General features: G+C 39.0%; 1 long non-coding RNA gene across 1 annotated transcript in view; it reads right to left on the bottom strand.

Moving 5' to 3' along the window:
* The window catches only part of LOC128828706 (uncharacterized), a 54,551-nt gene extending 29,961 nt beyond the window's left edge, over positions 1–24,590 (bottom strand). The window contains exon 1 of the long non-coding RNA XR_008443224.1: positions 24,502–24,590. This is a non-coding gene — a long non-coding RNA (uncharacterized LOC128828706). The remainder of the gene's footprint in view (positions 1–24,501) is intronic.
* Positions 24,591–25,401: the final 811 nt, after the last annotated feature.

The following is a 25,401-nucleotide window of genomic DNA, read 5'->3' as shown; positions in this document are numbered from 1 at the left end:
TCTGAGGGGATTATTTATTACAGTCCCACAGCTGCGGTGATGAATTGAATGCTTGACATTGTTATAGAAAATCAATGGAATTCAATCTGAGAAAGTTGTGTTGCATGCATTCAGACCTGACGGTTGCATAAATCAGTATTTTCTGAAACAAACAAACGAAAACCTTCAGCTCTAAACAAAACCAGATTCATGTGTATATCTATTCTTTTAAAGCAGGTGTGATTAATATTTCATTTTTATTTAGAGGGACCTCCATTACCAATTGGCATTCAACTGCCCTGTAACATTGAGCAGTGAAGGACATCTTGTTATAAAAATCTGACTAAGGAAACTGCCTTCAACACACTTTAACTTGTTGAGAGTTCTCACAAAGGACACTGAGGTAAAAGTATGTTCCAGTGGCAGAAAAAGCAGCATGACCTTCTTTCAATCAGGGTAAAGTTAAGTCTTTTATACTGTGTCACTGTTGCTATGCATAGCTCAAGTGCCAGTAGCTGCATGGTCTCTTCAATGCTGCCTTCCATAATATCAGAAAGAAATCTGTAGCTATCCCGACACTTGCTAAATATGTTTTTAACCTAAAGATTATCCTTAAATCAATGGACTTGATTTACTTGGAGTTTTATGGAGAAATCAATCTGTATATGAGGAGGTGGGGTGGGAAATGAATGCTTCAGCTTGAATAAGTGATGTGTATGGGCATGGGGCCAAATCCTCAGCAGGTGTAGCTCCATTGATATCAATGTAACTATGCCAGTTTACACCTACTGAGGGACTGGATCCACACACTGATTTACTGAAATAAAGGAACATAGGATTTCTCATACCAAATCAGATCATTGATCCATCAAGGCTCCAGGCAAAGCTAATGTCTGATGCTGCACAGGAAGGCAAAACATACCAACAATGCATATTGTTGATTGTTCAGCATTATAAATAGGTGGGGGTAGGTAATTCTTTCTATTCCCACAGTGACCAGCATCCACCTGCTGCAGAAGATCTGATGGCCCTTTTGTCTCTAAATGTTACATTGATTAAAATTACAAAGACCGGTTTTCTACAAATGGTATCCTAATTTAACTGACCTCCAATGTTGTCATTGGTATTTGTCCATTAATAAATACCTAAAATAATTCCCAAGCTTATAATTATGTAAGCAAATTCTATTTAGTCTAGTCTATAAAAGTTCTTATACTGCTCTTGTCACTCTACTATCTGAGCGCCTACCAGCAGTGCATTATGTAACATGACGAATATCTGTAATGTGTGGTTTGTACTCTCTTCCTCTTCCCTGAAATGAAATTGTGCATACAGTGCAGTGTTTTGGTAGGGTTTTTTGTTTGTTTGTTATTTGTAGCAGAAAGTGGTGAGATTTGTGATAGTTCATTGTGTCTGAAGAGTGGAATCATTGACCCCAGTCCTCATCCCAGAGTTTTATGCAATCTTTTAGACTTCAAAGGACTAACGAGTTACAGAAAAAAATTAATTTATTGAAAATTTAAATATATTAACAGAAAGCTTTTAATTGATTGATTGTGTTCTACTAAGTTTCCTATGTTAGCAAACAGAGAAATTTTTGAGTGTTGTTTGCATAAAGAATAAACTTTCACTGAATAGTACAGGCTGGAAAACTATACACTTATCTTCTGCTCAGCAGGGTTTTTTGTTTGTTTGTTTGTTTTTGATGAACAAGCTAACAAATTGGGTATATAAAGAGGAATAAATCTGAGCTTGGTGGACACTTGAATGCTTAGACACCTCTCACATTTCTCTGCAGACAGAAGGCCAGCCACTGGATGTTTACAGTTATCCACTTGAGATCTCCTCAACACCTTAGGTAAATGTGAATCTGGGGTTTTGGGGATCTTTTACTAACCTGTTGAGGACATGTGTTAAGTGCTTGAGACTAAATAAAGAAAAGATTTAAGAGAAAACGCTCTTGTATTGTACTGCTTCTGCCAACCATCTGTCGGTTGGATGGCCATGTCCCCATTGATTTATTTCCTGCCACTGCCTCCCAAAGAGTAAAAGTTACCAAAAGCTTTGGGTTCTGAAATCCTGGGTAACGGATTAACTACGCCAATGAGAGAAGCTCTCCAATTGGAGTAGAAGCATCTTCATTTAAGTGCTACAGAGACACAGATGCATCAGTGCAGCTGCACTGATGGAGCTTTTTAAGTGTAGACCTGCCCAAAGTTAGTGAGGTAATATCTTTTATTAGACCAACTTCTGTTGGTGAGAGACACAAGCGTTCTAGCTCTTCCTCAGGTCTGGGAAAGGTACTCAGAGTGTTACAGTTAAATACAAGGTCAAACATATAGTTTAGCATAAGTAGTTAGCACATATTCTAAGGTACCATTCAAGATTTTGATGGTAATTAGGCCTCTGGATGCTTTTGAAAATCCCTAGGCATCTATCTGTATCTTTAGGCAACTAAATACTTTAAAATATCCAGGCCACAGTGACCTTGATTCTGATCTCATACCACTGTAAATTGTGAATAACTCCATTAAAGGCAATAAGTAAATGTAAATCAATAGATTTGCATCAGTGTAAAACTGACATGAGAAAAGAATCAGGCCCTTGCTATGCTATTTACAAGAAATACAGCCATGGCTGGCACAGTATTATTAATATTCAAACATAGGGATTACATTTATGCCTTCTAACATGTGTGAATATGATCAATACACTTTCTTAAATCCATGCTCCTGAAATGTAGTGGCTTGTTACTTTCTGTTCATTCTTGGATAATCCCAGTTTATTGGAACCAGGCAGGCTTCTACTTTTCACAGACAGATGATAAATTTGATATAGCAAAATCAACATCCTAGGGCTGCGTTAGTTGCTGAGGTCTTAGGAAAATGCAATACAATGTCCTTTAGAGAAAATAAGATATTGACTCTAGAGGTAACAGATTTACATCCAGTTTCTGTAATACATATTCTTAGTGTTCTAGGCTAGAAAGAGATAAGAGATTAATCTACACTATCTTTTTGGAGGCTGAAGGAAAGTGTGCGATTTAGAGACTTATAAAGAATGCTGCAGCTAGCAGTGGAATCTATTCTTGCTTTCATTTCTATGCAGCTTGATGTATCAAAGTATGTTACTCTTAGTATGGTGTGTGTTCAAGGGTCAAAATTCAGGAGTGGGAAAAGTGCTAGCAACTAGCAGGAAGTGCAGTCTATTGCTTAGTTTAGGGAACTGGGAATTGAACCTTGTGAGGTTTACACCTGTCTCAGCCACAGTCTCACTGTTTAACACTGGGTACCATTACATTTTTGATATTTACCATTTTCAGTTGTGTTTGCAGCAGACCCCTATTTTAAATATAGGCAATTCTGCAAATACCTCAGGTAAAGTAAATGCCACAGTGCAGTCAATAACAATGATTTTAATGGCATCCACTGTCAATGATTTAGGGCTCAATCCTGTGAAATTCTGAACCCTACCCATGAGATGCTCAGTGTCCTCATTTCCCCAGGAACCAATGGGAATTGATGGCTTACACACCTCACAAAATCAGTTCCTTAACTCTCTGTACCTCAGTTTCCCCACATATAAAATGAATATTTACAACTCACTATATTGTTAGGCTTAATTAATGCTTGTAAAGCAGTTTGAGATCCTTAGATGAAAGTATCCATGAAAGAGTAAGTTATTAGTATCATGCCAGCCAATATACATACACATTTTTATACACCACACATGCACAATATTCTGTGTTCTCTGTCACTGAAACAGTACAAAAGTGAGACATTTTTTCCTGATATTGCATGCATATCCTTGTCAACCACCCTGAAGACAATCTTTCTCTTTCTCTCTATTTTACAAACTGCTTCTCTCAAAATCACCAAAAAAGCCCTGTCCCTGGATAACTTGGCTTCATAACTCAGATACCATGGTAACAGATGTATTATAGATGCCCACTATCTTTGCTTAGGACTTCCATCAGAAGTCATTCATATCACTTTTTAATGAGGAACCTGTGGAGTAATGTGATGAATTGCCCCTATCTCTGGAGACTGAGTATGCTAGTGACATAGCACTTCCAAATCGTTCTGATGTGGGCAAACCTCTCAACGTGCCAAGGCCCAAATGTGGGGCATGATGTGTGACAAAGACTCAAAATGATGGACAAAAACTTACTCCTGTAAGAAGCTTAAAATGTGGTGTGGTTTATTCCTGAAGTGTAAATATCTCTTTCTCTAATTTGTTTTATGATTCTTTATTTCTGATGCAAATCATTCTCAGCAATAAATATGAGTGGACACTATGTTGTGTGGAACGTAAATAACTTTGGGACTAAATTGAGCAATGTTTTCGGAAATGAAATCCATTTAAGATGTACAGATGTGAGAGCAAGAAAGAGATGGAAGCCAAGGCCTGATGTGTCAATACAGCTGCATGTAGGAAACCAGTCTGGCCTAATACTGTAATTTTAATGCAACATAGATAGGAAGTGACAGAAACTTAAGGGGCAAGAGTAGCATGAGAAATGAAAAATGGCAGTTACCTTAGATAATTTCAGTAGAAGTTTAATGGAACTTTGATAAATATGAAAGTAAAATAATTATTAGACAGCTAGTAAGTTCTTAAAATAGAAAAAATCTTTCTTCTAGTGTTAAATTTTGTTAAAGATTTGTCTATTTTATTGTCTCACCAAGTTTTCTGTACATAAGTGAAGAAATTAAACCTCACTTTTGATAGAGTAAAAAGGAATTGAACATCAGGTAAGTTTCAAAGTCAAATTTGACAGTTGGAGAGAAATAACATAATTAATTGCTCCTCATATAACTAGTTCAGGAAAACCAAATCAAACCATGGAATTATTGGTTATGGTTATTAATGAGTTTTTACTCAGGGGGTAATCCACATAAGCTTTATCACAGATTATCTAAGGGAGGCCACAAAATAAACAATTGAATTTCACTTTGAAATGAAGAAAACATTTACTGAAGTAATTAAAAATGATAAAAGAAACCAACAATTAAAATAACAAGGATTACACAAATGAAATATACAACATAAAATGAAAGGCAAACAAAATGATTGATACAATGCAACAATATTTAAAGCAACATGCAATTCTAAATATAAAATAAATTAAAACAAGGTTGTTTGAATACATTAACAGCTAACAGCTAACAGCATTAACTGGTTGTTCACCTTTTAAAAAACTAACTGGTAGTTAACATTATTTTTATTTACTTTTATTTCTGTCTTAATAAAATAATATTCTGAAAATTATTAAGCATGATACTTAAGGCAAGTTCACAGTCATAGACCACTATAACATAAAATTAAGCAATGTTTAGATATATGTGCCTAGCTGAAGTGTGTTATTGTGTCAGCATAGAAAACAGAGATTTAATAATCATATGCACTGTGATTGTTGCAAAGTGAATAAATTAGCACTGAGTTTAGTGGAGTTAATTAGCTAATGTTTGGAAATGGTGAAAGATGGTAAAGTAGTTTGTAAGGTTGCAGTCTGGACTCTAGTCAAGGTGAGCAATTTAGAAAAGTTGAGTTAGATATAAAGAAGGTGCTTTTGTCATTCAATTAATTTGCATAAGAGAGACTTTTGGATACAGATAGTCACAGACAAATCACACATATAGAGAGAGTATAAACACTAGCAAGATAGATATATAGAAGAGCAACTAAGGAAAACACTGTTCTTAGTATGTGAAATATCAAGGTAAACCAGTAACAATGTAAGTTATCACACACAAAAATGAAAATGAGGTTCTTTTGAAGTATAAGGTACTAACACATTAGTAGAGCTAACGCTGTAGTTAGAAATGCACAACACTATTAAAGACAGTGTTAAAGTATGCTAAAATGTATTGTACACCGATAAAGACTAAAGTGACACTTTGGAGTCAGAACATAGCTTTCCTCATTCACACACACAGTGTAATGTTCCAAGGGAGAGAGATCTGAAGATGCTTTTCTCACCATCAGGTAACACTCGCTCACACATGCAAAGACCAGACAGCTGCAGGAAGTGAGTGTGCAAGGTAAAGAGCAGAGCAGAGATTTAACAAAGTTACCAGTTCTTAATAACACCAAGTTAGAAATTGAGTTTAAGCAAGACAACAAAACAAAATTAACCATCAAAGAATGAATTTTCATAGAAATCTAACAACTTACAGTGCAGTTCCAGACTTTTGAACATCACAGCAAGACAGTTATAAGTTCAAGGTTAGTTCTTTAAGGAACGGCAACATAGCTTTAGTAAGCTGGTAAATTACACTGCTTTCTAGGTGAAAAACAAAGGATTGAATTTAGGCAGGTACTTACAAGATGTTAGGTTTAAATCCTGTAGCTCAGTCAAGTTATGATTCTTATGAGAAGATTTTAAATCTTTAGGTTACTTTAAGGCTCTATTACTTTTCTACATTTAGCACAGTCTTTCTTGATTGTATTAGACTGGAATCAGAATATCTTAATAGTACCTATGGAAGTTGGTGATTTATGATTATGGAAGTTGGTGAATTATGATCCAGCACAATGATTTGGATTTATGGAACAAGAATATTAACTACAAGGGAGTTTGGGATTATAGAAAGGCAGTATTTCGCTCTCCAAGACCACATTCTGGCTTCCTTCAAGGTATAGAAATTCCCTACAAAGTCTTAGCGGTACATACTAATTTTTAAGTCTTCCTATGCTTTAGAACAATTTTCCATTTATCTCACCCTTCCTTTTTTTTTTCTTTTGTCCAGGGAGTCTTCTGGATTGTTGATGATTTCCTCTTGATATTTTTGTTCATCAGGAAAGCTTTTTCTTTCCTAGGTTCCTTATATTTGGGACTTTGGACCTCCACATTTCCAAAATCCAGGTTCTTGTCTGAAAAGGAATTTTAGTTAAAGAAAACTCTCTTGGGAAAGCAGTCACTGAATCCTGCTTACATGAATTGGAGGGCTCATCTTGGCCCAGGATTGGGACATCTCAAAGTTTGGAACCTCGTGATCTGTGGTGAAGACTGGATCTTTCAGGTAAGGAGAATCAGATCTCTTAGTGGAGAGAGAATCATGAACTCTGAATAGAGGTAGAACAATGACATTGGATTTTGCAACCTTTTAATGCAGTTATTCTTCCATTCAATTGTATTAAGAGATTTGGTCTACTCCAAAAATACATATTTAGCAATGTTCCATTGGCTGTTTTAATTTTAAAGAGATATGTCCTTCTATTGCAGGTGGTCATTCATTAACTGGAAAATGTAAGTGTCCTGATAAGTTTCCTAGCCATCTAGTAGGTGTCATTTGAGTGTCAGCAAAGTCCATCTTTCCATTGTCTTCTTGGAATTCCTTAATTCCTTCTTTAACATTGTTAATTAAAATATCACTAACTGAATTGCTTAGTAGTCTTTTGGCACCATTTTCTGTTGAGATTTCTTCTTGAGCCATTTAACTACAGAAGAAAAGTTTTCTCATGTTTGTAGTGGCTTGGTGATTACCTTCTGGAAGCTTCTTTCTCCTTACTCTGAACTTTAATTTGAGGAGAGTTTATCTTATCTTTTTCTTAAGAGTAAGCAGAGTTTTCTCCAATTTGATTTTAATTTTAAACAACCTTTTTTTCCTGGCTAAAACATTGTTTACTTTTCTCCATCTTATGGGGAATGTTGTGAGATTACTTATTAAATTATTTGTTTCCTTTGCAGATTGCTAAGTGTTATATTAGTGGTTGGATTGAACCATAATGTCTAGCTTGCCCATAGATAAGAAATGTTCCCAAAACCATTTTGGAGATGTTTATTTTGGAGACACATAGGTGTATGGTCTCACTTTCCTGCAAAGCTTTACTTTTATAGTTTTTTTATGTTATATCTTGATTGTTTCAGCAAGGAAGTATACCTGGATGGACACAGAGAAGCCGAACGGTAGCATCTTATTGGGAGATGAATTGAAACATCTGTATTGATATGAAGTATATTTTGAGACCTTTTAGTGTGTTACAACTTATTTCTGACTTTTTTAGTGTTAAATAGATATCTAAAAGTTGTGGGAGGAGAGAGAGAAGAACCGCTCACTTTTTTAGAGTCTACAATGTATGGGGACCTTAAGAGGCCTTTGCTTACTTCTTCCCTTATAACCATATATTTTCCTCTTAAAGGTAACAAGACAATATTCATATAGTAAGAAAGATTAGCTCAGGATGCAGAAAAAAAGATAACAAATCCATCTAGCATCTCAGGGTTCAACTGTAGGTAACTTGGCCTAAAATTAAGCCTTTTTTAGTTTTTAATGTAAAAATACATGAGTCAAGCGTGAGCTGTATCGCTGACTTCTGAGTAAAATAATATCAAAATGCATATTCAAGAGACAAAATCAGACCCTTTAGGCACCACACATTCACATGTTATCTTCTTTATTAGTTACAGAATTTAATGAAAATCTTTAAAACAACATCCAGTCAGTGTGTTAGAAACCTGCTGCATTTCTTTGCTTACCACATGCCGTAACAAAGAATTCTTAAAGATCTGTAGCTTTTCCTCTGGCTCTTTATATCAATCACTGTTTGAACTTCTTCCATTCTTCAGAAAGTCTTACGAAAATTAGATACAATCAGGCTTTTTTTTTTCATTTTATTTAAGTTTTAATCCCAGTCTTATATATTTTACTCAGGCATCAGTATGCATCCAATTGCATCCTTCTTTAATCTTTATAATAAAGTATTTCAGCTACCACACAAATAAAATTACATTATCACCACTAGAGGTTACTTTATATTTACAAAAAGACTTCCTTATGCTTACTTACATTACAGAATATTTACTGAATTGTTTTGGATGTAATAAGGCTGAATCAAAGCTTTGGAAAACTTATGTTCTTGTGTTCAGATCTTCACTGTCATTTCTATGGAGTGTGGATAGCATTCATTGATGTGCTAGCATTCCACTCGAATAGCAGAACTTCAAAAGAGAGTCACCTGATAGATGGGGCAGTACTAAAGCTGTATTTTGCCCCAGGTTTTGTTTTATTAGCAATGAGTGAAAGTGAATGCAGGTTGAGTTGAACAATTGGAACATTTATTAAACCCCCCTGCACTGATTTAGGCTTTCAACCTAACTCCATCTGTTCTCTGTTTCCCTGGCTTCCCCTCACTAATAACCCTTCTAGGGAACATGGACCCTTTGACTTCCATTCCATTGATCATGATACAGGTATTAAGGAATGGTGAAGTGGTAAAATCAGGTTTACTCACTACTATACATTTATTTTGTTAACCTCAATATAATTTTAAAGCAGAGGAGTGCATGTTCCAGCCGCAGCTCTTCCAGCCTTTAGCTGGCTTTATCCCCCTGCCTTCAGACACCTCTGCTGGAAAGTGAAAGAAGGGTTGGGGAGGGAAGTGAGTCATTGTTGCACCTTACCACTTTAAAGGAGGGTTGCCTCAGCACTGATACTGAACAGTGTGTCATTATGGCTGACCTCTTTCCCCTTTACCTATTTTCCTCATGCATGCAGGGCTAGCCACCCTCTAAGCTGCAATCTGACAGTTGTAGGTTCAGGGCTGGAGGTACTGGCGTCCTTCCACAAAGTATATCCACATCTCAACAGATGTGCACTGATTTTTTCTTCATGCTAATGAGAGTTTTCCTTCCCTTTGGTACACTCTAGTTCCTCCAAATATTTGACCTGCTTATCTCCCGCCACTTTATTAAATTCTGCTTCCACAGGAACTTCCTTTATATATGCAGCCAAAAGTCAAAATTAAAAGTAGCAAACAGAACCTTAGATAAAAATAGAAATATGTCACCCCCTAATTAAGACATTTCCAAATATTTGAGCTATGCTACCTGAATGTATATTTCTTCATAGACTAATCATGATATCATGCTATCAATGATGAAAATAGTTTGTAGCAAAACGTAAAACGTACGTGATAGGCAACACAGGTAGTGCCATATATACTTAAGGTTGCCTGACAATATAATCAATATAAAACCCCTGCTTTCTTTAGCTTATAACTTTGTCAAACGTTAACCGCCTGGGCTGAAATAGTCTATGCTGGGTCTCTGCCTTAGGCTAAATTAATTAATTAATTTATTTATTTTTGGGAAAACGTCAATAAAATGGTTCAGCCATTTCTCAGAATTAGGTTAGGGAAAAAAATGTTTTGCCTGTGTTAAAAAAGTGATAACTATTTTACAGAGAAGGTCTAGCACATCCATGATTTGGAGCAGGGCCTTAAATTTAGCATTTGGCAGGGAAGTCACTTTGTTGATAGGGAAGTGCCTTTCCCCATCCAATCAAAATACAATCAAAGTTGGTCAAGTTATGAGCCTCTGAATATCTCAGCTCTTATATGTTCAGTAGAAACTTCTTAGCATTTGGTAGGTAAATTATTCTAAGATTCTGTGTGTACTAAGCACGCCCCACGCTCCAGAGCTAGAGGAATTTCCCTTGCACTTGCTCATTCTGCCTGCCAACCTTCTCTGTTGCGTGGATACTGAGAGAAGAAAGACAGTCTCTCCACTATTCTCAGATACCCCCAACTTCCCCTGCACGTTCCCAAGTAGAGATAAGGAGAAAGAGGAGGCATTCTGATTGCACTGCCAATGGGCAAGGAGTCAGGCTAGGAGGGGATAGCAATGGGAGAGACAAGGATGAAAAACTTGTGGGGAAGGAGGTTAATATGCACCAAGGAATGAAATTAAGGTTGCACTGCAAACAAAACATTGGCATTTCATAATCATTTTTTTTTCCAGAATTTCTATTCTGTGAGAAATTACACTGGTCTACAATTTTTGAGAAATCGTCTGCTTCAGAGATAAAATGTGCTATTTATTATGTATTTTGATGTGCTGAATTCAAATATGACAATTAATACAACTGATTGGCTACTGTTTATAAGATATTTAAGTTTTTACATTTTATGTCTATGTATATTGTGTAGATAGTAGAGTTTTAATCATAAATTGTAAACCTAGGTCTTTTCATGTGTTTATGGTTGCTTAACATGATAATATTTCACCTGTCCTGTTTATGTAACACTTTAAAAATCAGCAAAAGGGTTATATCAATAAAATTTATTATGAAACAAAAGGCAAAAAACTATTCTGTACATAGTTTAATCCTATTCAGTGTCTACTCGGCGCTTCTTGGCTTGTCTCTTGTATTCATTAAATGGAGCATCTCTTGTCACTGTCCAGCAATAGTCTGCAAGCATTGATGGGCTCCATTTGCCTGATAGCTTTTCTCCATTGTTGCAATGTCCTGGTGAAATCGCTCGCCGTGCTCGTCACTCACTGCTTCACAGTTCGGTGGAAAAAAATCTAGATGAGAGTGCAAAAAATGTATCTTTAGTGACATGTTGCAACCAAGGCTTTTGTATGCCTTGAGGAGGTTTTCCACCAACAACCAGTAGTTGTCTGCCTTGTTGTTTCCGAGAAAATTTATTGCCACTATTTGGAAGGCTTTCCATGCCGTCTTTTCCTTGCCACACAGTGCATGGTCAAATGCATCATCTCGAAGAAGTTCACGAATCTGAGGACCAACAAAGACACCTTCCTTTATCTTAGCTTCACTTAACCTTGGAAAATTTCCACGGAGGTACTTGAAAGCTGCTTGTGTTTTGTCAATGGCCTTGACAAAGTTCTTCATCAGACCCAGCTTGATGTGTAAGGGTGGTAACAAAATTTTCTTTGATTCAACAAGTGGTGGATGCTGAACACTTTTCCTCCCAGGCTCCAATGACTGTCGGAGTGGCCAATCTTTCTTGATGTAGTGGGAAGCTCTTTCATGACTATCCCATTCACAAAGAAAACAGCAGTACTTTGTGTATCCAGTCTGCAGACCAAGCAAAAAAGCAACAACCTTCAAATCGCCACAAAGCTGCCACTGATGTTGGTCATAGTTTATGCACCTCAAAAGTTGTTTCATGTTGTCATAGGTTTCCTTCATATGGACTGCATGACCATCTGGAATTGATGGCAAAACATTGCCATTATGCAGTCAAACAGCTTTAAGACTCGTCTTCGATGAATCAATGAACAGTCTCCACTCATCTGGATCATGAATGATGTTGAGGGCTGCCATCACACCATCGATGTTGTTGCAGGCTACAAGATCACCTTCCATGAAGAAGAATGGGACAAGATCCTTTTGGCGGTCACGGAACATGGAAACTGTAACATCACCTGCCAGGAGATTCCACTGCTGTAGTCTGGAGCCCAACAGCTCTGCCTTACTCTTGGGTAGTTCCAAATCCCTGACAAGGTCATTCAGTTCACCTTGTGTTATGAGGTGTGGTTCCGAGGAGGAGGATGGGAGAAAATGTGGGTCCTGTGACATTGATGGTTCAGGACCAAAAGTTTCATCCTCTTCTTCTTCCTCGTCTGACTCAAGTGAGAATGATTCTGGTGCATCAGGAACCGGCAGTCCTTCTCCATGAGGTACTGGGCGTATAGCTGATGGAATGTTTGGATAATGCACAGTCCACTTTTTCTTCTTTGACACACCTTTCCCAACTGGAGGCACCATGCAGAAGTAACAATTGCTGGTATGATCTGTTGGCTCTCTCCAAATCATTGGCACTGCAAAAGGCATAGATTTCCTTTTCCTGTTCAACCACTGGTGAAGATTTGTTGCACAAGTATTGCAGCATATGTGTGGGACCCATCTTGTCCTGATCTCCAATTTTGCAGCCAAAATAAAGGTGATAGTCTTTCTTAAGCCATAGTGGTTATACTGCGCTTTTGTGATGCAAAAGTCACTTCACCACAAACATAGCAGAAGTTATCTGCACTGTTCACACAAGTACGAGGCATCTCTGCTCACTTTGGCCAAACAGAAATGTGTCCCTTTGCAAAATCAAACACTGACAAATAAGAGAACACGACACTGTATGATTTCTAGAGCTGATATAGGGCAATTTGTTCAGCAGAGTGATGTAAGCTTCATTGGGATTGCATCATCCATGACTTCTAGGAATAACATGATGCAATTCATATCATGTATGACACAATAGCAGCTTCAGATTGCATCATTCATTGTTTTGCCTAAAAAGCAAGAACTGTCCAAACCCAGTCATAGATTTATTCATAGATCCTGTCAAAGATGTATTTTAGTCATTTCTGGTTTAAATTGAGATCCCTTCCCTTTATAACTCACTTATCCTCTGCCATTCCCAAGTCAAGGGTCGTATATACTGACCCAATAGCATATCTTGAAAACTAGAGCCAATCAACAATTTTAAGCATCATTTTCGTTCTGAGTGACCCAGAATTAGTAAAGTTTGACTACATTTATTTCAGAAGCGTTTTGGCTGTAGAGCAGTGTTATATTTGGAAATGTTATTGTTCCATTTCATGAAATGTTGTTGTAGCCATTAGAGAGACAAGATGGGTTTTGTTTCAATATTTTTGATCAAAATTAAACAATTTGACATTCCCAAAATCAAAATATTTTTGTTTGGTTTACTTAGTAGACCCCAAATGCTCCTTTTTGAGTCAGTTCAATATTAAACTGCATTGTCCCATTCTGGGGCATTTCCTCACGTTAGTTGTAGCTTTGGGGCCTGACAAGGTCTTTCTCCCCTATGGACCAGGCTCCCAGGCTGCTCTACCCCTTCCATAATGCACTCATAATCATATGACATCTATGATGCACCACACAGTTTGGTCACAAGGAAATCCACATTGCATTATAGGAGATGTATTTCTCCAGGGATCCCAGTCCATAGGAGAAAATGGAGGCCCCAACTACTCCAAGCACTGATAGTGAAATGCAGTGTAATATTTTGCTGAACAAATTTGAAAGAAAATATTTTGGTTCGCTTCAAAAACCAAAATATTCTACTCAGATCAAACCGATGTGAAACTAAATATTTTATTTTGACTTTCTTGATACAAAATTTTAAACGACATTTTCCATTCCGATCAAAAATACCCAACCAGCTCTGTTGTGTGTAAAATAAATACATTTTAAATGTCTCACATTAGGGATGACAAGTATAAATGTTACTATGTTTAATCAAAGATTTTTGGCTTCATATTTAAGCTAACACAATAACATATTTGTGTGTTCCTGAAATTGTATCAAGAGACAGCAAGCTTTTGTTACACCAGATAGGTATGTAAATTACACCTGTCACATATTTTCTTACACTTTGTAGGTATTGGTAGTATACATATAAATGGCTATTTAATCCCTAGGTCAACTACCAGCATGTCAGTCATATGTCATAAGGGAGAACAAACGCTTTAGCATGATAGAAAAGGAACATTCCAGCCACCATTTGATTTTCCTTTCCTCATGACATGCAGCATGGGGAAGTCTTTTTGAAATTTATAGAATCTCTAGGTTTCACTGCGGGGTGTTTATTTCTCTTCAAACCTGCCATGGGATTGTGAAATGAAAAGGCACTGGGCCAGATTCTACATTTCAACCTGGCCCCTTCCACAGTGTAAAGGGGCTGTATAGCTGGCCAGAATTGACCCCCGAGGAATACCCTTAGTGTAAGGAAGTTCAGAGGTCAGTTTAGAGTCTGCAAAAATGATTTACACTAGCCTCATCCTATGGAGAATGGAGTGTACTGAGAGTGTCAGTTGGATGAGGAAACACCACTTGGTCATTGTAGCGGAGCACAAGTTACAGCAGCCTGGAGGCTGGTCTCGCTAATGCTGGGTGACAAGTAAGCCCCTAGCCAGTCTGACAATCCAGGGAAGCCCAATGGTGTCTACAACAGCTAAGGCAATTTCCTACAATATCCTGTGAAAACCTTATTGTATTAAATGCAAAGTATCTGTGTTATTGTGGGCCATGATTTTATGTAACCTCTCTAGTGAGGAGATGTGATGTGAGGCTTTGGAGTTCAAAGGTCTATACTGAAATTGTGCCAAATTAGAACAGGCTTGTTGGGACTATAAGTGTGAAATGGATTTCCTGGGAAATACCTAGAGCAGTAGCGTAGCTAGCGGGGTGGAAGGGAAGCAGCCGTTTCCTCTCAGCACATGTTCCAAAACCGGCTGGAGGAGGGGGGAGCACAGGCTGGCGGCCCGCAGTGTGGCTGGAAGCCATGGCGGGGTGGTGGGCGCGTCCGAAGGTGCGGGGGGGGAGCCATGGGCGTGGCATGGCAGGGCCGGAGGAGCCATGGTGGGGTGCGGAGAGGCCAGAGGAGGAGTCAAGGGTGGGCGGAGAGGCCAGAGGAGGAGTCAAAGGGGGGCGGAGCAGCCAGAGCAGGAGCCCGGGGGGGCGCCTTTTTTCTGTTTGCTCCCCCTCCTCTTAGAAGCTGGCTACGCCACTGACCTAGGGAGATGTGAATGCAAATTCCCCCACCTCCAGTTATGCATAAACCTGGTCTTTAGAAGCTATGCCCCGAGAAGTGGTTACTTGTCTGTGGATTACCTGCTCCCAGAGGGTGGAGATCGAAGCCCCAAACTGTGTATAGAAATAGGCTGATCTGCCCACTCTGTATTCTGGTTCTGAATCCAAGACAGTTATGAAGTAAGAAATAAGTAATGAAGTAAGAAAGAAAGAAACATAAGAAAAACCCAGTGGTGGGTTTTGAAGGAATGATACCTACCAGATCCTAAGGCTGGAGCTGGAATGATCCATGGCAAGCTTTTAGAATGCATGTAGGATCTTTTATTAGTTTTTAATATATTTGTTTTTTCTGTAACACTTTCACCTAAAGAATAAATGTGCTTGCTTAGAAATTGATAGCTGCGGGCATTATACTGGGGAGAAAGAAAAGCACAGACACTGGCCCTGTAGACAGTCTGGCTTGCCGGAAGTGTCATAGTGTAAGACAGGGAAATCCTCAGTCAGAAGGGAGAGGTATGTGTGTCTTGGTCCAAGAGAAGTGACATCTGTAAACCAGAAGTCTAAAAATGGGTGCCCTCGGTGGACCATAGAGGAAGAACACACTGTAGTTACCCTGAAACTGTGAGAGTGGCTTTACCCCTCCCATCCCTTCCTGCACTAAATGAGGTTTGGGATTAAAGTGAACCTATCTCACTTTTGCATTGGTGTAGTGTTGGATTCAATATTTACGCCAAAAGCTCCATGTTATGGACTCAATGCTGAGAGATGTTGACTTCAAGTAATCTCAGTTTTGATCAGTAGGAGTTTTGGGTGTTCAGTACATTTTGGGATGAGGCCATCAGTCAGAAGAAAAATCTAATTAATATGTTTTGCTTATCAAACTATCTCAGAGAAGATTGGCCTGATTTTAAGCCCACTTTACAATACCACCTTTAATAAAATATATTTTCAAGCCCCTTATGTTTCTTGGCATTATGGACATTCTATATTAAAAATGACTTGTACATTCTTTGGGATTAGGGTATTTAGTGTTTTAGACAGAGATTTCTCGTAATCTTTGCTGCAGAGCAAAAGAGAATATGTTTAATTTAAGGAATGCCTTAGTTTGAATAATTTTCCTTATCTTCTCTCTCTGTTTACAAATAATTCTTAGGACAGTGAAAATGCAGGCAACATGTTAGATGAATTTCTGGTCACCATTTTAATATTTCAAAAGTATTTCACTGTGAGGACTCCCTATTGAGAAGCATTTTTGTAATGATTCTATGAATTAGGCACATTTGGGATTCTGTAGGTTGGGGTTGGCAACCTCTGGCACGCAGCTCGCCAGGGTAAGCACCCTGGTGGGCTGGGCCAGTTTGTTTACCTGACGCGTCGGCAGGTTCTGCTGATCGCGGCTCCCACTGGCTGCGGTTCACTGTCCCAGGCCAAAGGGGGCGGTGGGAAGCCGCGACCGGCACATCCCTTGCCCGCGCCACTTCCCGTCGCCCCCATTAGCCTGGGACAGCGAACCACAGCCAATTGGAGCCGCGATCGGCCGAACCTGCTGGCATGGCAGGTAAACAAACTGGCCCAGCCTGGCCGGGTGCTTACCCTGGCGAGCCGCGTGCCAGAGTCTGCCGACCCCTGCTGTAGATCAAATGCTGAGGTCCTTAGGCAAAAGTCCCATTGGCTTTAGTATATCAGAATATAGCCCTATATGTTTCTTTCCTGTTTCCCCAATAGTATCCTACCACAGCTGATTGTATATGTGCCATTCACTGTCAATCATGTTTGTGTGTCTTGCATGGTATTTTGCCCCACAGACATTGAGAAGGTGTAAATGCTTTCATGTGAATTAAAGACACAGAATCCCTTGATTTTTCCATACCAATTTAGTAGTACACAGGTCATAAGATGCGATATACAACTTACTCTTTACGCTGACTTAAAAAGACAGACTGGGCTAGTGAGTAGTGCAGACAAACTGCTATGAATTATAAGAAACAGGAGTGTTAGAACCAGCTCAAAATAGACAATGCAAGGTTATGCTTCTAATGCCTTCACTTCTAGTATCCCAAAAAGCTGATAATTCAGTACCACTGATTTATCCCTTCCTTTTCAGTCAGTGCTGACTCAGTGCCCTAACAAACTATTCAGAAGCCCCATTGTTTGGATGATATGTCAGCCTGTAGTCATTAAATATCTCATAGCACTTTTTGCAAGAGTAATAATTATGATTTGTTAAGTGCTGACACTGGAGTCAGCACTCTGCAAGACATAAATAGGTACAACTTCCAATTACCCCAATTTTTATAGAGATTCACTTGGATACAATATAGTTCTTCATAGCTGAATGCACAAAAGGATTTACAACACCTACATGTACGTATAGACATGGCTTCACAGAAGCCAATATGCTAGGCAGCATCTGTCTAAGCTAGTCAATAGGAGATGCTGACTAGATGAGTGTGTCCTAGACCATGCCCCTCTCATGGAGGTAAGCACCTAAATCCAGCTGCAGGAAGATGAGAATCTCTGCTTATGATTCACAACTGGGAACCCTCTTTCCCAGAGGCACTATGCTGTTTTAGCAAGGAGGGTTGGGAGGAAGAGGATGATGTTGACTACTTCCATTATAACTTTTCATCCAGTGATTAGGTTACTCATGTGGTATGTTGGAGACACCTGGTTCAAACCCCCATCCACCTTAGGGGGAGAAGGGATTTGAAGAGGGATCTGCTACCTCTCAGATGAATACTGTAACCATTGGAAGCTCTCTCTCAAAGACTAATCTGAGGGAGAGAGAGAGTGCAGAGATATGAAAACGATTCTGTAGCCTGGTGGTTGGAGAACTCACTATGGATGTGGGAGACACAAGATCTAAGCTACTGCAATCACTCTTTAATTATTTATCCGCAGTGAAGCAGCTTCAACAGGAAAGATTAAGGAAGCCCCACATAATGTTACCCTGTAGCTCAGTGGTTAGAGTATTCACCTGAGTTGTGGCAGATCCCTGTTCATATTCCTTCTCCCACTCAGATGGATGGGGGACTTGAACCAGGGGGTCTCCCACATTGCAGATGAATGCCGTAATCCAGTGGTTCTCAACCTGTTTATCATTATGGGCTGCATATGTGGCCAACAATGTGTTATGTGGGCTGCAGGTTGAGAAACACAGAGTCCCCCTCCAAACCACTTACAGTCCCTCATGCCCAGCAGCCCTGTCCAGTGAAGCCAGGAGCGGAGGGCTGGGTGTGGGCCAGGCAGCTGGGATCTGGATCCGCTGTGTGGAACTGGGCAGCCAGATCCCAGACCCTGCAGTGTGGGCTGGGCGGCTGGACTGCAGGACTCCAGCGTGCCGGGCTGCGCAGCAGCCAGCAGCTGGATCTGGACTCCACCATGCAGGGCCAGAAAGCAGCCACAGCTATTTGCTAACTGAGGCACATATGACCTGTGGGCTGTGGGTTGAGAACCACTGTCCTAACCACTGGGCTAAAAGTTATAAGGGAAGTCTTTTTTTCCCTCCGGCCCATGATTCTTTTGCCTAAAGGTGCTTGATCTGCTCAGAGGCCTCTGAGCACACAACTTAGGTGGCTGAATGCCTGTCTTCCCTGGTTTGTGAATCATTCTGTGGCTTAGGTGGGAAATTCAGCTCCAGATGCCCACAGGAAGACTGGAGTGTGTATGCTCAGATGCTGAAACATAGGTCCTAGAGAACTTTTCACTGCAAAAATGTAGGCAGTGAGTAAATTTAGGCACTTTCAGGTTCAGTGGGAGTTTTGTGCATCTTTGAAGTCCTAAAACTGGGATTTAGGTGCCCTGGTAGTCTACGGAGAGTGGGATTGTTGCCATATGACAGTGGGCCAAAATCAATGACTTCATTCTGTGTAACTGATCATTCTATAGTTATTTATATGTCAGTGATTAATCACCCAAAAATGTTTTTGCAGTTGTTAGTCCTTCATGTTTTCATCAAACTCAGGAATATTGTTATAATACTTTAGCAATGATTAATTCTATGTTGGGGGTTCAAATACCTTCTCTCCTGGTTTTACATCACACATTGTATGTGTGTATGCTATAGAGCTATCGTCTAGAGAATTCTAGCATCTTGTGTAAATTCTGGGGCCAGAAGATTTAGCGATATCTATCTAAGGTACTTATGGTGTTCCCATAATGATGGTAATAGGAGCCTCACAAAAACCTCTATGAGGTAGGGAATGATCTGGATAAATGATTTGGAAATAGGGGTAAACAGTGAGGTGGCAAAATTTGCAGATGATACAAAACTACTCAAGATAGTTAAGTCCCAGGCAGACTGTGAAGAGCTACAAAAGGATCTCTCTCCGACTGGGTAAGTGGGCAATGACATGGCAAATTCAATGTTGATAAATGCAAAGTAATGCACATTGGAAAACATAATCCCAACTATACATATAAAATGATGGGGTCTAAATTAGCTGTTACCACTCAAGAAAGATCTTGGAGTCATTGTGGATAGTTCTCTGAAAACATTCACTCAATGTGCAGCGGTAGTCAAAAAAGCAAACAGAATGTTGGGAATCATTAAGAAAGGGATAGATAATAAGACAGAAAATATCATATTGCCTCTATATAAATCCATGGTATGCCCACATCTTGAATACTCCATGCAGATGTGGTCGCCCCATCTCAAAAAAGATATATTGGAATTTGAAAAGGTTCAGAAAAGAGCAACAAAAATGATTTGGGGTTTCGAACGGCTGCCATATGAGGAGAGATTAATAAGACTGGGACTTTTCATTTTGGAAAAGAGAAGACTAAAGGGGGATATGATTGAGGTCTATAAAATCATGATTGGCGTGGAGAAAGTAAATAAAGTGTTACTCCTTCTCATAACACAAGAACTAGGGTTCACCAAATGAAATTAATAGGCAGCAGGTTTAAAACAAACAAAACAAAGTGTTTTTTTATACAACGCACAGTCATCCTGTTTAACTCCTTTCCAGAGGACTTTGTGAAGGCCAAAACTATAGCAGGGTTAAAAAAAAACATAGATAAATTCATGGAGGATAGGTCCATCATTGGCTATTAGCCAGGGTGGGCAGTAATGATGTCCCTAGCCACTGTTTGCCAGAAGCTGGGATTGGGCGAAAAGGAATGGATCACTTGATGATTACCTGTTCTGTTCATTCCCCCTGGGGCACCTGACATTGGCCACTGTCAGAAGATAGGATACTGGGCTGGATGGACCTTTAGCCTGACCCAGTATGGTCGTTTCTTTGTTCTTATGTACTATTATTCTCATTTTACCAATCAGAAGCTGAGGTAAAGGGAGGCTAAGTGACTTGCCAGAAGATACACAAGAAGAGAACTGAACCAAGCTCTCTCTGTTGCCATGCTAGTGCCCTAAGCACTGGGCCATCTTTTCTCTACGTTTGAAGGAAAAGAGTGTTCTAGGATGGAACTCTGTGCTCCCTCAATATAGGAGAAGGGAAAAGAGTGCTGACCAACCCCATTTACGTGACTTATAATATTGCTTATCCACAATCCATCTAAGATTTGTTGCTTTATTTGGAATTTATTTATATTTTGATTGTATACATGACAATGGATGATTATTATTATTATTATTTATTATTATGGTTATACTTAAGAAAGGGCATGGGAATTATGCAGGATATGCCATATAGTGAGTGAACCATCCTGACTTCAGAGGTATTTACTAATGGAGAAACTGATCACAGAGAGAAGTTATGGGATTTACTTAGGGTTCCACAGCAAGTCAATGTCAGAGCCGGTATAAGAACTCAATAATTCCTAATTGCCAGTCCTATGCCCATTCTCCTGTGCATAGTTCAATAGGTCACTCTCTCGTGCACATGGCCCTAGATAAGATATCCAGTCTACCCTGCTAACAGCATTAAAGTTCCGCCATTGGATCCCCTAGTTCGGTGCTGACTGAGATGAATGAGCACTTTCCATTGACTTAAAAAGGAGTTGGATTGGGCCTTCATTCTCTTGTTTACACAGAATGGTACTATCATTTTTACAGATTAAAAAATCACAGTTAATTTTCAATTAACATTAGTGGAATGGTTTAATGAGCTATTTTCAATTCTAAGTTTTAAGTATTAAAAGATAAAAAATTATTTACTACATATAATTACTGTTTAATAATATTTCCTCAAGCTACAAAACAGCAGTTACTTCTTGGGCTTGTAACAAATGTTTGTATTTCTCAGTTAAAATGGGTTATAGGTTATAAATATTCCTTGAATTCTTTTTTGATGTCAGAAATACCAATCATTAGGTGATTTTGTCCTTACCCACAACTATTTCACATTTGGGGACAATATATACCTTCAAGTCAGCGGCACTGCTATGGGTACCCGCATGGCCCCACAGTATGCCAACATTTTTATGGCCGACTTAGAACAACGCTTCCTTAGCTCTTGTCCCCTAACGCCCCTACTCTACTTGCACTACATTGATGACATCTTCATCATCTGGACCCATGGAAAAGAAGCCCTTGAGGAATTCCACCATGATTTCAATCATTTCCATCTCACCATCAACCTCAGCCTAGATCAATCCACACAAGCGGTCCATTTCCTGGACACTACTGTGCTAATAAGCGATGGTCACATAAATACCACCCTATACCGGAAACCTACTGACCGCTATACTTACCTACATGCCTCCAGCTTCCATCCAGGACACACCACATGATCCATTGTCTACAGCCAAGCTCTAATATGCAACCGCATTTGCTCCAATCCCTCAGAGACCTACAAGATCTCTATCAAGCATTCTTAAAACTATAATACCCACCTGATGAAGTGAAAAAACAGATTGACAGAGCCAGACGAGTACCTAGAAGTCACCTCCTACAAGACAGGCCCAACAAAGAAAATAATAGAACACCACTAGCTGTCACCTTCAGCCCCCAACTAAAAGCTCTCCAGCGCATCATCAAAGATCTACAACCTATCCTGAAAGACGATCCCTCACTCTCACAGATCTTGGGAGACAGACCTGTCCTTGCTTACAGACAGCCCCCCAACCTGAAGCAAATACTCACCAGCAACCATACACCACTGAACAAAAACACTGACCCAGGAATCTATCCTTGCAACAAAGCCAATGCCAACTTTGTCCACATATCTATGCAAGTGACATCATCATATGACCTAATCACATCATCCATGCCATCAGGGGCTCGTTCACCTGCACATCTACCAATGTGATATATGCCATCATGTGCCAGCAAGGCCCCTCTGCCATGTAAGTTGGCCAAACCGGACAGTCTCTACGCAAAAGAATTAATGGACACAAATCTGACATCAGGAATCATAACATTCAAAAACCAGTAGGAGAACACTTTAACCTGTCCGGTCACTTAATGACAGACCTGCGGGTGGCAATTTTGCAACAGAAAAGTTTCAAAAACAGACTCCAATGAGAAACTGCTGAGCTTGAATTGATATGCAAACTAAATACAATCAGGCTTGAATAGAGACTGGGAATGGCTGAGGCATTACAAATATTGAATCTATCTCCCCATATAAGTATTCTCACACTTCTGTCAAACTGTCTGTACTGGGCTATCTTGATTATCACTTCAAAAGTTTGTTTTTCTCTTACTTAATTGGCCTCTCAGAGTTGGTAAGACAACTCCCACCTTTTCATGCTCTCTGTATGTGTATATATATCTCCTCAATATATGTTCCATTCTATGCATCCGAAGAAGTGGGCTGTAGCCCACAAAAGCTTATGCTCAAATACATTTGTTAGTCTCTAAAGTGTCACAAGTACTCCTGTTCTTTTTGCGGATACAGACTAACACGGCTGCTACTCTGAAACCAATCATTAGCTATACATCACAGTGTTTTAAAAGTGACAATTGCATTACTCACCTTCACATCTTTGTAACACATTGTCAGATGACTTTGCACCAAAAATGAAGAAATTCACCTTGACTTTTTTGTCTTAAGTAAACTGAGCTTAGCCTTCTAGTGATGACATAGTTAAAAAGGATAGAAGACTCCTAGCTCTGCCAGTGTTTTATTGATTTTCTTTCTCAATTCCTTAAGTGTTCTTTCTTTATCTTTCAAGGTTTTGTTTTGTATGACAGCTGTTTAGTACTTTCCTTAGCAATAGAGCAGAATTGTTTAAAAAGGTGGCTGATTTTCAGATAGTCAATGAAATATATTACAAATTAAAATGTAGTGCATTTAATACCAGTTCCTTTAACTTTTAAAAAGGATTAATCTGTGCTATGCAACATTTGTTATACAACAATTCTATTAAACATTAGATGTACTGCAGCTAATGTATTTGCTGAAACTTTATCTTGTGAATACTATTTTACAACATTGATTTACTCTACTGACTTGCTTTCATACTAATCAAAGCATGTCTATTTTAATGCTGATGCAATGATTAGTAAAATATAGTGAAGTTTGAAGGTTTACAGTGTGCTGCTCTATTTAAAATAGCTCACTATGGAGATGTTAACTGAAATAAAAATAAATCTGATGATAATTAAAAGACAGGAGGAAATCATCTTAGTCATGAAAGATTAACATCTATGTTTGTAGCTGAATCAACATCACTGCCTTGCCCATAATATACTACATTGTCAGTTTGACTTTGAAAATCCTGAAAGCTTTTATAAGCAGTGCTGTTTGTTCATTTTTTCATTCTAATCAGTGTTCACATGGACAGGTATATTTGCATCCTGAGTTTAATATGCTCAAATAAGGCTACAAATAAGGGATTTAGGAATCAGGGTGAACATAAAGCTCCATTTCAATGTCCAACATCAAATCTCCAGTTTAATATTTTCCCCCTGAAAATAACTTCAAAAGTACAGAACATTTGAAGGATATTCTTTTATCCTTCATTTCTGTAATTAGTACAGTAATAAAAATAAAGTAGCTGAACATTTTTACACAACATAGGGTAATAGTATCAGACAACATCTTTCCCTGAAATTATATATGCCAAGTATTTTGTCTGTGTCCCTGATCAATATTAACAATATTTTCTTTACTGATAAACTAATCTTAATAGTATATCTGTAACTTACCAGTTTTTCAATAAAACAATTACATGTTGTATATGTTACCTTCCCTTACAGTTAAAACTAATTCTATGTAGTATGTATCCACAAAAATTACAGTATATCTTTCCCTGATATCTTATTACACTTCTTCCAAACCACTTTGGTGTATCCAATGTACCCCTTACTCACATCTTTCTCCAGACATTTTCACTTTTTGATCCCTTGCTCTGGCATGATGGTCCTGATTTCCTTTCGTAGTTTTTACTTTCTCTTCTGAGGAAATGTGTGTCTGTTTCTGGCAACCTCCTTTGTGTACATGATGGCTGCCTTCTTGGCCCACACACCAGGAACTGAACCAGGGACCTCTAGTGCTAGGAGAACAAGCTGCTACACTTTGAACTGAAAAGACAACACTTCAGGACTGAGGGCTGAAACAGCTCATATTTTCTGCAAATTGCTAGCATGTGGTATCTGTAATACACACTCACCGTTGGATTCCATATATACAGAGAGACATGTAATTCTTGTGTGATTTCACTGTCAGCCTCTTCTGTCAATACATTGCCCTTGCAACATCTTAACCAGGCTGTTGCATCCTTTAGTCCTGAAATATTTCTCATTCTTTTCCCACAGACTGTGAGAGCTTCCACCTTCACCATTAGTACCTCCTTTGTCCAATTCTCCACCTACCTACTTTTTTTTATAAACCTAGAACCTTTGCTTTTATCTCTTGCATATTACTGTATTTCTTATATTTTATTATACAGATATTCAGTTCCTTTTAACTGCCAGTATATTTATTGTTCAGAGTCACAAAAATCTCAGATAATGTGTGTGATGTTGGTAAACCAAGTGCCAGCTCTGGCCAGGACCGTAGGTGTTAGCTAAGAATTGGCAAACTCATAGCTGGAAACCAAACCATCTCGATGTTAATTTTGTTCATAACAGGTGTTACCCTATAGGTGCAAGATGTTTTGTTTATGTTGACCATCCGCAAGCACAGCCCCCCACAGCTCCCAGTGGCTATGGTTCACTGTTCCCAGCCACTGGGAGCTGCGCCTGCGGCTAAATGTGCTTAGTGTAGTGGTG

Source organism: Malaclemys terrapin, chromosome 1 (assembly GCF_027887155.1).
Source record: "Malaclemys terrapin pileata isolate rMalTer1 chromosome 1, rMalTer1.hap1, whole genome shotgun sequence".
Taxonomy (NCBI): Eukaryota; Metazoa; Chordata; order Testudines; family Emydidae; genus Malaclemys; species Malaclemys terrapin.
This window is presented reverse-complemented; position numbering and strand designations above follow the sequence as displayed.